The sequence below is a fragment of the Rhinatrema bivittatum genome, chromosome 3 (assembly GCF_901001135.1).
Source record: "Rhinatrema bivittatum chromosome 3, aRhiBiv1.1, whole genome shotgun sequence".
NCBI classification, from domain to species: domain Eukaryota; kingdom Metazoa; phylum Chordata; class Amphibia; order Gymnophiona; family Rhinatrematidae; genus Rhinatrema; species Rhinatrema bivittatum.
The window spans coordinates 437202070-437216059 of NC_042617.1; positions in this window are offsets into that span (position 1 = coordinate 437202070).

A 13990-nucleotide genomic window follows, 5' to 3' on the forward strand; every position below is an offset into this window, starting at 1 on the left:
TGTGAATTGGAGAAGTTGTCTTAATCCATTTGTGATACTCGCAGTCTCTGATTTTTTGTGATTTCACTCCCACAGGAAGGACCACAAACTCTGGCTCTTGCTGCAGCATTTGGTAATCCCTGTGGAATTATGGGAAACAAACTGGCCAAGGAGTGGGCCAAGTTGTTTAGATGCTCATGCAAATATACTCCTTCTCTACTAGCTGATCACTTTCCCTTTCTCAGAACCACTCTATTAGCTCATCCTTCCTCCCCCATGCCAAATGATCCAGCCACTTACTAGCTGGAAGGAAAAGGAAGAGAGCAGCACTTCAGGCTGCATCCCCTCCTCTGCTGGTTCGGCCCACACTCACAGTTTAAAATGCTTCCTTTTCCATCTTCTTCCATCTAGCAGGTAGGTGAATCAGCTGGTATAGGGAAGGATAATAGAGGGGATCAGTGTTCTGCGGCTGGACCTTTGGACCGAGGAGGAGTTGTTGCCACCTGTGGGGAGGAGCCTCACAGGTCCCCACCATCGGTAGGCAAGGTTGAAGACTAGCAGAGACCCCGCTGGAGCTTCACCACCACCAGCCTGCATTCTCCTCAGGTTGAGCCCTTGGGTACTGGGGCTGGCTGGACTTATGTGGGATCTCTGCAAAGATCGAAGTCCACAGCAGAGGCAGGTAGTGTAGCTCTTAGTTGGTGTCCAGGCAAAGGTTGTGGCAGGCGGCGTAGCTCATAGTTGGTGTCCAGGCAAAGGTTGTGGCAGGTGGTGTAGCTCATAGTCACACCTGGTCCGAAGTCAAAGCCAAAGACAAGCAGAAGAAACGAGGAGGGCAGGAACGAGGAATGAACTCAAGAACAACACGCAGATCGCAGGAAGCTAGGAGACCTGTTGGCAAGGTAGAGGCAAGTCAAATCTAGCCCTAAATACTGTCCCAGGGATGATGTCATCAGAGAGGGCCGGCAGTGTTCACCTGCTGCAGGCCCTTTAAGAAGGCGGGGAAGGCATGCACGTGCACCTAGAGGGAGGTCCCTCATGGGAGGAGCTTGGCGGCATCCGAGCTGCAGAGAGGGAAGAACCGGAGGCATCAATAAGGCTCGCGTAGGGGAGGCAGATCATGAGCAGGATGGCACTGGGTGTCAGCAGTGGCTTCTTGCCACTGCTAAGGAACCTGGGCCCGACCCCACCACGGAGCGGCATCTGGTAAGAGAAGCTGACCACGGCAGTCCATGGCCAGCAAGTGCAACAGTATCCCCTTCTCCAAGCCCCCCTCTTGAGGGTTTTGGCTTGCTGGGGTGAGAGGCATGGAAGTGTTTGATCAGATTCTTATACCAATTTGTTGGATGCTGGCTCCCAGGTGTTCTTCTTTGGGCCATATCCTTCCCAAATGAGGATGTACTCCCATCTTTGACCACATTTTCTCACATCAATTATGTTGCACACCTGATATGTGGTGTTGCTCTCAGAGCTGACCTTTTGTGGTTCAGGTATCTTCCTAGAGGAAAGAGTCATGGAAAGAGTTGTGGATCCTTAAGGATGAGGATAGACAGAGCTGGTTGGTCACAGGACCCAATTAGTGGAGCACCAGGAATGAACCGATATATCGTGGAGCCAGCCGCATGGTCGTAAACTTGAGCCGGATGTATCATGGACTGCTGCGTATTAGGGGTGTGCATTCGTTTGCAACATATTGGCAATCCGCAATGAATATGCCATATTCGTTGTATTCGTGGGGGTCACGAAACGTATTGCGAACCCCCACGAATACAATGTATCACTAACGAATAAACCCCCACAAGATGGCACCGGCCGTCCATTGCTCCTACCATGTGACAGGGGCCAACCAATGGCACTGGTAGCCCCTGTGACATAGTAAGGGCAAAGGCTATCAGTGCCATTTTGAATACCGGCAGCCGACAGCCCGAGTGCAGGAGATCGCTCCAGGACCCCCGCTGGACCTCCAGGGACTTTTGGCAAGTCTTGGGGGTTTCAGGAGGGTGTGTGTGTGTGTGTGTGTGTGTGTGGGGGGGGGGGTGTAGTTAATTAAATTTAAAGGGTTGGGATGGGATTTATTTTGGGAAATGAATACGTATGTAACTAATGAACGGATCGGGGTTTCCAGAGAATGGATGCAACAGATTTTGGTCCCGACGAATATGAATACCGAATGGGATGAATCCGTCCCTGCTGCACATCCCTACTGCATATGATTCCAGAGTAGATGCAGTTCTTGGGCTGTCAACTGAGCCGCAGGCGAGGGAATGGTCAGTGGCAGCGGCAGAGGGGGGGAGCGGCCACCTTCCATAGACGATCTGGAAAGGTGAAGGTCCGGTGGCAGAGTAAGGATGTGAGTTATACGAAAACTCTGCCCAGGGAAGCATCATTGCCCAGTTGTCCTGATGAGCATTGACATAGGCTTGGAGAAAATGCTTTAGAGTGCGGTTGGTCCTTTCCACTGACTCCTTACAGATGGTAGGTGGTTGTGAAGTCCAGAGTGACATTGAATTTCTTACAGAGGGCCCTCCAGTACTTGGCTGTAAATTGAGTACTAGGGATGTGAATCGTTTTTTGACGATTTAAAATATCGTCTGATATATTTTAAATCATCAAAAATCGTTAGGGCCACGATACAATACCAATTCCCCCGATTTATCGTTAAAAAATCGTAAATCGGGGGAAGGGGGAGGGCAGGAAAACCGGCACACTAAAACCCCCTAAAACCCACCCCCGACCCTTTAAATTAAATCCCCCACCCTCCCGAACCCCCCCCAAATGCTTTAAATTACCTGGGGATCCAGCGGTGGTCCAGAACGGCGGCGGTCCGGAACGGCCCCCTCAATTGAATCCTGTTGTCTTCAGCCGGCGCCATTTGCAAAATGGCCGCCGCAAAATGGCAGCGGCCATAGACAAAAACGATTCTACGCAGGAGGTCGTTCCGGACCCCCGCTGGACTTTTGGCAAGTTTTGTGGGGGTCAGGAGGCCCCCCCAAACTGGCCAAAAGTTTCTGGGAGTCCAGCGGGGTTCAGGAAGCGATTTCTTGCCGCGAATCGTTTTCCGTACGGAAAATGGCGCCGGCAGGAGATCGACTGCAGGAGGTCATTCAGCGGGGGTTCCGGACCGCCGCTGAACGACCTCCTGCAGTCGATTTACTGCCGGCGCCATTTTCCGTACGGAAAACGATTCGCGGCAAGAAATCGCTTCCTGAACCCCGCTGGACTCCCAGAAACTTTTGGCCAGCTTGGGGGGGCTTCCTGACCCCCACAAGACTTGCCAAAAGTCCAGCGGGGGTCCGGAACGACCTCCTGCATCGAATCGTTTTTGTCTATGGCCGCCGCCATTTTGCGGCGGCCATTTTGCAAAATGGCGCCGGCTGAAGACAACAGGATTCAATTGAGGGGGCCGTTCCGGACCGCCGCCGTTCTGGACCACCGCTGGATCCCCAGGTAATTTAAAGCATTTGGGGGGGGGGGGGGTTCGGGAGGGTGGGGGATTTAATTTAAAGGGTCGGGGGTGGGTTTTAGGGGGTTTTAGTGTGTCGGCTCACGATTTTAACGATTTTCACGATAGTTTACACACCCAAACGGCAACAATACGATTCCCTCCCCCTCCCAGCCGAAATCGATCGTTAAGACGATCGAGGACACGATTCACATCTCTATTGAGTACTACGATCTAATATAATATGCTTGGGAAGTCCATGAAGACGAAAACACATGTTGCATGAGGATCTGTGCCAGCTGTAACACAGAAGGATGACCCAGTAAGGAAATAAAATGTGACATCTTAGAGAAATGGTCAACTACCACCCAGATGACTGTGTTGCCATTTGAGAGTGTGGAGATCCATGATGAAGTCTGTGGAGATGTGAGTCCAAGGTTTCTTTCTGCTGCACACAGATGGGATATGAGTCCAGAAAGGCCTGAACATCCTTCTGCATATTGGGCCACCAATAAAATTGCTGGAGTAATGTAAGAGTAATGTAAGAGTCTAGGCTCGTTCAGGGTGGCCTGCAACATGAGAATCGTGGGACCAGTGTAAAATTTTGTTACAGAATTTATATGGAACAACCGCTTCCCTGGAGGGACAGTCATGGTGGTTGTGAGAAGAACCTGTGCTGGATCTATAATATTCCAAGCAGGTTCAACAGTATCCTCGGAGACAAAAGAGTGGGAAAGGGCATCCGCTCAGATATTTTTGGCTGTGGGTCTATAACAGGGGTCGGGAACCCATGGCTCGCGAGCCAGATATGGCTCTTTTGAGGGCTGCATCTGGCTCGCAGACAAGTGTCGCCACACTTCGCGGTTCCCTGCTGACCCAGCTGCTCCCCGGTCCTCCGCCGCCCGGGCTTAAAATGCTGTCAGCCCGGGCGGAACGCGGCGGGACAGCTGGAGTCAGCGGCACCGGCGTGCTCTCTTCTCCTCCTCCCCCCCCCCGCGGCCCGGAAGAGGAAGTGGTGAGCATCGGGTGCCTGCGCGGAAGAAGAGACCACGCTAGTGTGCACTCTTCTTCCCGCGCAGGCACCCGATGCTCTCCACTTCCTCTTCCGGGCCGCGGGGGGGGGGGGGGAGGAGGAGGAGAGAGCACGCCGGCAGCGGCACGACTGGAGTCAGCCGGGTGCCAGCGCTGGAGTCATCGGGTGCCTGCGCGGGAGTCTTCCCGTGCAGGCACCCGATGCTCACCACTTCCTCTTCCGGGCCGCGGGAAGAAGAGAGCACGCCGGTGCCACTCAGCACCGGCGTGCTCTCTTCTTCCCGCGGCCCGGAAGAGGAAGTGGTGAGCATCGGGTGCCTGCGCGAGAAGAAGAGGCCACGCTTGTGGGAAGAAGACTGCAGCGCGGCTCGGAGGAAAATGAAGAGTTTCAACTGCGGCCGATGGGACTCCGCCTCCGCGAGGGCTGAAAATGAAGGAGGTTAGTGATGGGAGGAGGCTGCTGCTGCCGCGAGTTCCTGGGGTGGGGGTGGGGGAGAGAGAGAGTGAATGAGCGAGCAAGCGTGTGTGTTTGAGATCCTGTGTGTGTGAGTGAGATTGCATGTATGTGAATGATTGAGAGCCTCTGTATGTGAAAGAGAGTATGTCTGTGATTGAGAGCCTGCCTGTGAGAGAGAGAGCATGAATGTAAGTTTACCATTGGGAACCTGTATGTGTAAGTTTGTGATTGAAAACCTGTTTGTGTGAAAGAGTATGTGTGTATGATTGAGATCCTTTGTGTGTGAGAGAAATCATGTGTATGTATGATTAAGAGCCTGTGTGTATAAGTAAGAGAGAGATCATGTGTGTCTGTGTCTGATTGACAGCTGGTTTAGGTGATGGAGCATGTGAGTATGTGATTGAGAGCCTGTGTTTAAATGAGAGAGAGAGACCATGTGTGTCTGTGTGTGATTGAGAGCTGATTTAGGTGAGGGAGCATGTGAGTATGTGATTGAGAGCCTGTGTATAAATGAGAGAAAGAGAGGACATGTTTGTAAGCATGTGAATGAGAGTCTGTGTGTGAGAGAAAAAGACAGCATGTATTTATGTGATTGAAAGCTTGTGTGTGTGTGTAAGCGTGAAAAGATAGACAGCATGTGTGTAAATGTGTAATTAAGAGCCTATATAAGTGAGTGAGAAAAAACATGTGTATATGTGAGTACTGAGAGCATGTGTGTATAGGTGTGTCATTGAGAGCCAGTGTGAGAGAGAGCGCTGGTATGTGACTGAGAGAGGAGAAAGTTCCAAGCAAACCACCCCACCTCCTGCTAATTCAGAACAATCTCAGGACACCTGGATATCAAACGTTCCCAGGTATGCAGAGCAAAAAAATTTTTGTATCCTTATTATTTTCATTACCTGATCTTTGTGTCTGCTATTTTGAAATATTTTGTTGGTATCTGGAAATGTTTTATATGAGTTTTAATTATTGGATATTCCTCTCATCAGCTGTTTCGAAATATGTTCTTTTTGTTAGTACAGTTTTACTGCTGATGATTTTATATTTCTTGATTTGTTTTATAAGGATGGGTGATGTTTCTTTTTTCCTTTGTTACACTGCATACAGAGACTCTGGCTTGTTGCAGTTTCCAATTCAGTTTTTTCTGCATGCTTCTTGTTATGCGTTTTGGTCTCTTTATTCTATGTTAGGTGAGGGACAGCACGTGATTCAGGAGAGGTTTTCTGCTGGCGTGTTGTTTCTGTGTAGGACTCTATAGCAGCCTGACTTGGTCCGTTTTCCTAATAGGAGATGTATTGGTGTCTTAAGGCCTGGTGTAATATTTTCAGAGACTTATTGTACATTAAAAGTGGGATCTTACATAAAATGCACACATTTACTTGTATTTAGTTTTAAACATATTGTATGGCTCTCATGGAATTACATTTTAAAATATGTGGCGTTTATGGCTCTCTCAGCCAAAAAGGTTCCTGACCCCTGGTCTATAACAAAGTTCGAAGTCAAAGCGGGTGAAAAAGAGGGCCCAGTGGGCTTGTTGTGGGTTCAGGCACTGGGCTTGGTGGAGATACTCAAGATTCTTATGATCCATGCAGATAGTGATATGGTGCTGAGCTCCCTCTAACCACTGGTGCCACTCCTCCAAAGTGAGTTTAATGGCCAACAGCTCCTTGTCGCCAATCCCATAGTTCTGCTCCACTGGGGAAAATTTCTTTGAAAAGGAGGAACATGGATGTAAGGTTCCTGAGGATGAGTACGGGCTCAAGATGGCCCCTACCCCCTCGTTGGAGGCATCGACCACAATGAAAGGGCATTGTGGATCAGGATGCCAGAGACAAGGTTACCAGAGGAGGGCCACCTTTAAGTCCTGAAAAGCTGTTACCACCTCAGGAATCTTCAGTTTAGAGTTCACTCCTTTTTGTGTCAGAGCTGTGAGTGGGGCTGCCAGCTTGGAATAGTTGTAAATGAAGGTACAGTAATAATTGGTGAAGCCAATTGGTGAAGCCCACAGACCAGCAGGCTGTGGCCAATCTTGGATAAACTTGAGCTTTTCTGGATTTATTTGGAAACCTCGCTTGGGGAATATGTAGCCTAAAAATGGCAGACTTTCTTTTTCAAAAGAACATTTCTCCAGTTTAGTGAACAACTGGTTATCCTGAAGACATTGAAGAACTCAAAAAACATCTTGGTGATGGGTACTTAAGTCCTTGGAGAATACCAGGATATTGTCAAGGTACATGACCACGCATTCATAAAGTAGGTCCCGGAAAATTTTGTTCATCATATTTTGGAAGATGGCAGGTGCATTGCAAAGTCCAAACGGCATCACTAGATATTTGTAATGGCCATCTCTGGTGTTGAAGTCCATCTTCCATTTGTCAGCTTCTCGTATATGGACTAAATTATAGGCTCTCCGGAGTGAGATCCAACTTTGAGAACACTCTTGCCCCCTGTAACCTGTCAAATAGTTCCGTAATGAGGGGTATAGGATAGTGGTCTTTCCAAGTGATGGCATTCAAACAATGATAATCTATACACGGCAGGAGGATCCCATCTTTTTTGGCCAGATCTAGCCCTAAATACTGTCCCAGGGATGATGTCATCAGAGAGGGCTGGCAATGTTCCTCTGCCATGGGCCCTTTAAGAAGGAGAGGAAGATGCGTGTGCACACCTAGAGGGAGGTCCCTCATGGGAGGAGCTTGGCGGCATCTGAGTCATGAAGACTGAAGGACCAGCGGCATCAATGAGGCTCACATCGGGGAGGCGGACCACGAGCGGGGATGGCACTGTACATTGGCAGCAGTTTCTTGCCGCTGCTAAGGAGCCTGGGCCTGACCCCACCACGGAGCAGCATCAGGTAAGAGAAGCCAACCACAGCAGTCCACAGCTGGCAAGCGCAACAATCAGGGTGGGTCAGGGAGAGAGAGAGAACATCACAGAGAAGGAGAAAGAGAAAATAATTTGTTTGGCTCTTGTTGCTTATACAACTCATATAAGGGTAGAAGAGCAAGCTGAAGATTCTTTCTAGGGAATCTGGCTTTCTTGAAGGCTAATGTTACTTAAAAACTCCAGAACGTGGGAGTTGGAAAACAAAACTTTGAAAATGTGTTACACTTTAGATTAATTGTATTTGTTGATGTAATCATCTTTTTTTCATTTGTTAGAAATTATATTATGTTTCCTTACTGATTGCTGCTCTAGATGAGTATGTAATACATTTTTTTTTCTGACATGCTGTAATAAACTCATTTTGTTTTGTCTCTGCTGTCTAGGTCTTGTTTATTGAATATACTTTGATTTGATCGCTGAAGTAAATTGCTTTTATGTTGTTATATAAAGAAAAAAAAGGATTATAATTAAACGTTATAGAAAATGGTTGTGCATATTTTACTAACATCTAAAATTTGATACTGTTTGTTCTAATTATGTAATTATGTTTTTAGTTTTTGACCTGGCAGGTTTCTGCTGCTTGTTTGTACCTCCACCTCAAATGGAACCAGAGCTAGGATCTGATGCCTTGAGTCTTCATTCACAACTATGTGGGAATTTTTTTCCTCTTATTTAGAATCTCTTCCCTACTTACGTTTAGTTTAATCATTGCAGTGAAGGTCTTGGGCTAGGGACCATGTACCACAGTTCCTTCCAGAATCCTACAGATGTTTAAGAATAGAAGACAGGAATAGCAGATGGGATGCAGGGCCAGATCTTGGGCATTTGGTGCCCTGGGTAAAAATCATACCCTCAAACCTGATGGCGCCTCCATGATTCCAGGATGCAACAAGCAAGATGAGACCAATCATGTGCAGTAAAGGGAAACTTTTATTAAAACACAATTTCAAATAAAATACCCTTGCCCAACTCAGGCCGAGTTTCGCCTTAACAATGAGCTGTGTCAGGGGCTATAAGACAACAAAATATAAAACACATCAATATTTGTTAGCTAATCTTAAAAGATTGCATCCTGCACCATGAGACCATCTTCTGCTTCTTTTCTTTTGGCCTCCATGATTCCTACACCCCCCATGATCCCAATATCAGCCCCCATCCTGCCTCAGGCTCCCCAACACAATGTATTCCCTCATAGTCTATCATGGAGGCAAAGGCCAGTCGATGCCATTAGAAAATGGCATTGATTGGCCTAGAGCTAGGAGGCATTCCATGCTGCCACTAGACTACCAGGGAGTCTTTTTTTAGTTAAGGGAGTCCAGAGGGCAGGAGGGGATCTGCCATGGCCACACTGGAACTGTTTTCAGCCATAGTGGGATGGGATCTGCTACAGCATGGCCTCCCACTGAGGCCATGCTGGTGCTCTCTTTGGCCACAGTGGGATGGGAAATGCTGGTGGTACCCAGGGCATTATCCAGCTCATGGGTGATTACCTGGCTTGACTTACCCAAATGCTGGCTCTGTTGGGATATCATCCCCAAACAGCACATGTAGATGGTGAGGAAAATAACACAAGAATTCATTGGGTTGAAAAGGAGAACAGAAGAATCAACAAGCAAAGGAGAAACAGCTTGGAAGCAATGAGCACAAATACTGTAGTCTAGGCAATCAAGTTCCAGATTTCCAGATCATCCTTGATTACTTTCTGGGCCTGGAACCTTCAGCTGCATATTTCTGCTCCCTAGACATGAACAAGACCTAGGGCCTCATTTTCCAATATCGCAGTGGTAACGCATGAGGGGGCGTGTCCTATGCAAATAAGGCATTTTTCGTGCAGTGGGGAAACATCGCCGCACGCGATGTTTTCGCCATTCGCGGAACTGGAGTCGCAAATCGCGAAAACATCGTGCACCGCGATGATTCATTGGTTGTTTTATCGCAGTGCACGATGTTTTCACAAAAGTGTCCAGCCAGGAGTATCGTGGTCCACTATATTCCCAGACAGCCCGTTTCACCAAATTATCAGTCAACAATCACATCCCTGATTAACCATTAACTATCAGAAGGAGTCATACCTCAAGGATTAAAACAAGCAGTGATAAAATCAATCTTAAAAAATGTCTGGTAGAACTGACGATTGGAACAATTATCCTCCAATATCTAACTTGCCGTTTCTAGCAAAATTTCTCGAGAAAGCAGTGTTATCCTAACTTGTACATCACCTGGAAGACCACAATATCCTATACCCAAATCAATTTGGATTTAGGAGCAATCACTCAACGAGACGTTACTTCTATCATTAATGGACTCGGTCTTATGAGGGCTTGACGCAGATGAATCTTATTGCTTAGTGCTAATTGACATAACAGCAGCCTGTGACACTGTCGATCATAACTTTTTATGCCATCAGTTGAGAAACACTGTGATCAATGGTACAATTAGCAAATGGTTCACCTCATTTCTATCTAACAGAACATTTCAAGACAAACTGGGCAACCAGATATCTGACACCTTCCCATATGATACAGGGTCCCTCAAGGATGAGCCCTCTCAGCAACACTATTCAATATTTACTAGGGGTGTGCATTCGTTTTCGCCATATGGGCGATCTGCAACGTATCTTGCCATATTAGGAAGCGGGGCAATCATGTATTGCCCTGTGACTAGTAACCTGTGAACAAGTGGCGGTTAGTGTAGGGAGAGAGGGGGCTGAGGGTGGAGGCGGGAGAGTGGAAGCAGGCAATGGCAATAGCAACAATTTCAAATTGCTGCATTGCTATTGGCTGTGGGAGCTTTGAAAGTGGGTTACAGTTAGGCACGTTGGTCAGTTGGGCAGAAACAGCAGGCAAGAGGCAGAAAACTGTTTTCTGTGTCTTGCTAGTTGTGGAGGCTTAACTGCGATTTTTGCGGGGTTTTTGAGAGCAGTTTCGGCGAAGGAGGTTTTTTCGCGGTTTTGAGATGAGGAAGGAGAGGAACAGGCGGGCCGCAAGAGTAGACGCGTCGCCGTCGAGCTGCCCGTCCGTTCCGGCATCCAGCCACAGGGACCCTCAAGTGCCGGTTCGTTCAGTCCCCCGGGACAGGGTAAGTCGCCCCCCCCGGTGGCTCCACTGCCTCTAGTGCGGTCGCGGTGGGCCTGGCCCCAGCTTTCCCGGTTCCCCCATCCCCCAGCCTGGTTCCTAGGGACGGATTAAGCCGCCCCCCCCCGGCGGCCCGGCCGCCCCCGCTGTCCCCCCGGCGTGCTTGGCCCTTTCTAGCTCGGCCCCCCTTCCCCCAGCCCCCCCTCTCTCTCCCTCTCCGATTCGGGCGAGAGCGGGGCTGAGCCGGAGGATCAGCTTGCGCCCACGTCGCCATCTGTGCTGCTTACCGGCGCTCCTCGGCTTGCTGGTCTCGAATTGCCGCGCGGTTTCTGAGGGGGCCTGCCCTCGATTGAAGAGTAGGGGCGTAAGGGCCCGGTATGCCCCCTGATGCGTCCGCCCGTCGAAGGATGCCATCTCCCTGCAGAGGAGAGCGAGGGGGAGGAGGCTCCTCCCAGGAGCTCTCCAAAGCGCAGGCCCGGCCGTGCTCTGCCCCTGTCCCGACTCCCTGCCAGGGTTCTTGCCAGGGCGGGGGAGGTTCCTTCACAGGCTCCGCCTATTAGAGGGCGGATTAAAGACAGTAGAGGGCGGGTTAAGGGTTTGGTGGGAGGTTCGGTAGGAGAGAAAGAGGTTGGGACTGCTGGTGTTGCCAGCATTGGTAAAGGGAGCAGAAGTAAACAGCACGGGAGCCAAAGCAGCCAGGGGGGCCGCAGGAGAGTAGGGCAGGGCCGCGGAAAGACAATCACAGGGGCTCAAGGGGAGAAGGATAAGAGCAGCCCGCGACCAGTACCCTCCGTAGGGACAGCGCAAAGGGAGGGGGAGAAGGGGAAGCGCAGCATTTCTGTGGCGGTGGTAGCTGATATTCTCAAGCACTATTTTAATAGAGAGACAGGACGAAGGGAAGGGGAGCTGGAGAGATCGGGGGAAGGAACTCGGGGTTTTGGAGGGTGGTTACCCTGGGGCAGCGGGGAACAAAGTGATAGTATATTGCAAGGGGAGGTGGAGGATTTATTACATGGGCAGGGTCAGCCTGGGGCATATAGTGCACATGCAGGAAGGAGTGTTATGCTTTCGGAAAGGAAGGGTTTTGATGGGGGGGCAGAGGGATTTTGAGTCTGTTGCAGGGTTTGATGGAGAGGAAGTTCCAGGTCAGTCAAGGCGGGAGGCGTGGAGGGAGAGAGAGCCCGAGGCGCAGAGAAAGATAAGAAGACGGCGATCATCGCAGACGAAGCTGCCTGGCCGACAGGGAGTGAGCGAAGGAGCGGAAGGGGTGCAGGACAGCGGTGTGACGCGGGAAGGAGCAGGTATGCAAGGTCATATAAAACAAGGCAGACGAGTACAGAAAAGGAAAAGGAAACAGTCTCTTAGGAGCTCTTCTTCGAGCTCCTCGTCTTCGTCTAGCAGTTCAACTAGCACGAGTCAGAGTAGGATTTCTGCATTAGGCGAAGGTCTGAGACAGGATGCAGGGCATCCGGCGCTGGCTTCCTTAACGGAATTGTGGGAGGAAGTTCCTACTCGATTAGTTAAGAGAATCCGTAAGCGTAAGTTTGTGGACATATTTAAATTACTGGAAGGGAGGAGAGGGAGAAGAAGAGAGCTAAAAAGAAGGGAAAAGGGGAAAGTTCAGGACCCAAAATTTCAAAGAATATTGTGAATTGGGTTAGGGGTTTCCTTCGTTTGGCTAGTGTAGTTAGCCATTTTGATGCTTCTCAATATGGGGCGTTGCTGTCCTATGCGGACAGCATATTAGGCGCGTTCAGGGATTATGACGGTTGGGCTTGGCTCAACTATGATGAAAAATTTAGGGATAAGATGGCGGGAAACAAGTTTATGTCCTGGGGATACCAGGACATTCATCTGTGGTTAACACAGATGACGAATAAAGGCGCGGGAAATATGAAAAGTGGGATGGCAGGTAGTACAGCGCGAGGTGGTTTGGGTGGGGTTCAAGGGGGTAATGCCAGGAGTGCTTCCTTTCAAGGTTCGGAGGTTCCTCGGCAGCAGGTGCAAGGCAGACAGTCCACGGGAGGCGTGTCGGATGTATGCTGGAGGTACAACAAGCTTACTTGTTTGTTCCCCGAGTGCACGTTCCGGCACGCATGCTCTGTTTATGGCGGGGCACACCCAGCCACAAAATGCATTCGTGGGCAAAAGCCTGCTACTGCAAAAGGTAGCAAGCAGTAAAGTATTATATCGGAAGGCGGAATCCCCGATTGTGACCGCAGCTTTGGTGGATTCTTTACGGGGTTATCCGAATGTGGAGGCAGCGGAGTTTTTACAAAAAGGGTTCATGGAAGGGTTCCGTATTCCGTATGTGGGCCCAGGGTTGGGGGGGGGAGGGCAAAAAATGCGAGATCAGTTTATAGACTAGCTGAAGTGGCAAGGGAAAAATGTTGAGATTACTTACCTGATAATCTCCTTTTCCTTAGTGTATGCAGATGGACTCAGAACAAGTGGGTATAGTGTGCTCGTGCTAGCAGTTGGAGACTGATCTGACGTCAGCACAGGTACATATACCCCCACAGGAAGTGAAGCAACTCAGTAATCTTCCTTGCAAAAGCTGTTATGGATATATGTGTACTGACCGATCAGTGAATTAGTGAAACAGGATTCCCCTGACCGATTGATAGTAGCTGGAGACCGCCAGCGTTCCCAACCGGAAGGCGTCGACACCTGGCAGAGTGGACGCTCTCGTGTAAGAAAGGACATGCCTTACCTTGAATTGGCGAAACCCATGTATACTGGCAGCCGGGCGGGATGGTGAGTCCATCTGTATACACTAAGGAAAAGGAGATTATCAGGTAAGTAATCTCAACATTTCCTAGCGTGTAGCAGATGGACTCAGAACAAGTGGGATGTACAAAAGCTACTCCCGAACCGGGCGGGAGGCTGCCTGAGGACCGCGTAGGACTGCTCTCGCAAATGCTGTGTCCTCCCTGGCCTGAACATCCAGACGGTAAAACCTGGAGAAGGTATGGAGGGAGGACCATGTCGCCGCCTTACATATTTCTGCGGGCGACAGCATCCTAGATTCTTCCCCAGAGGCCGCCTGCGCTCTGGTGGAATGAGCCTTGACCTGCAGAGGTGGTGACTTCCTGGCCTCTACGGAGGCAGCTCTGATAA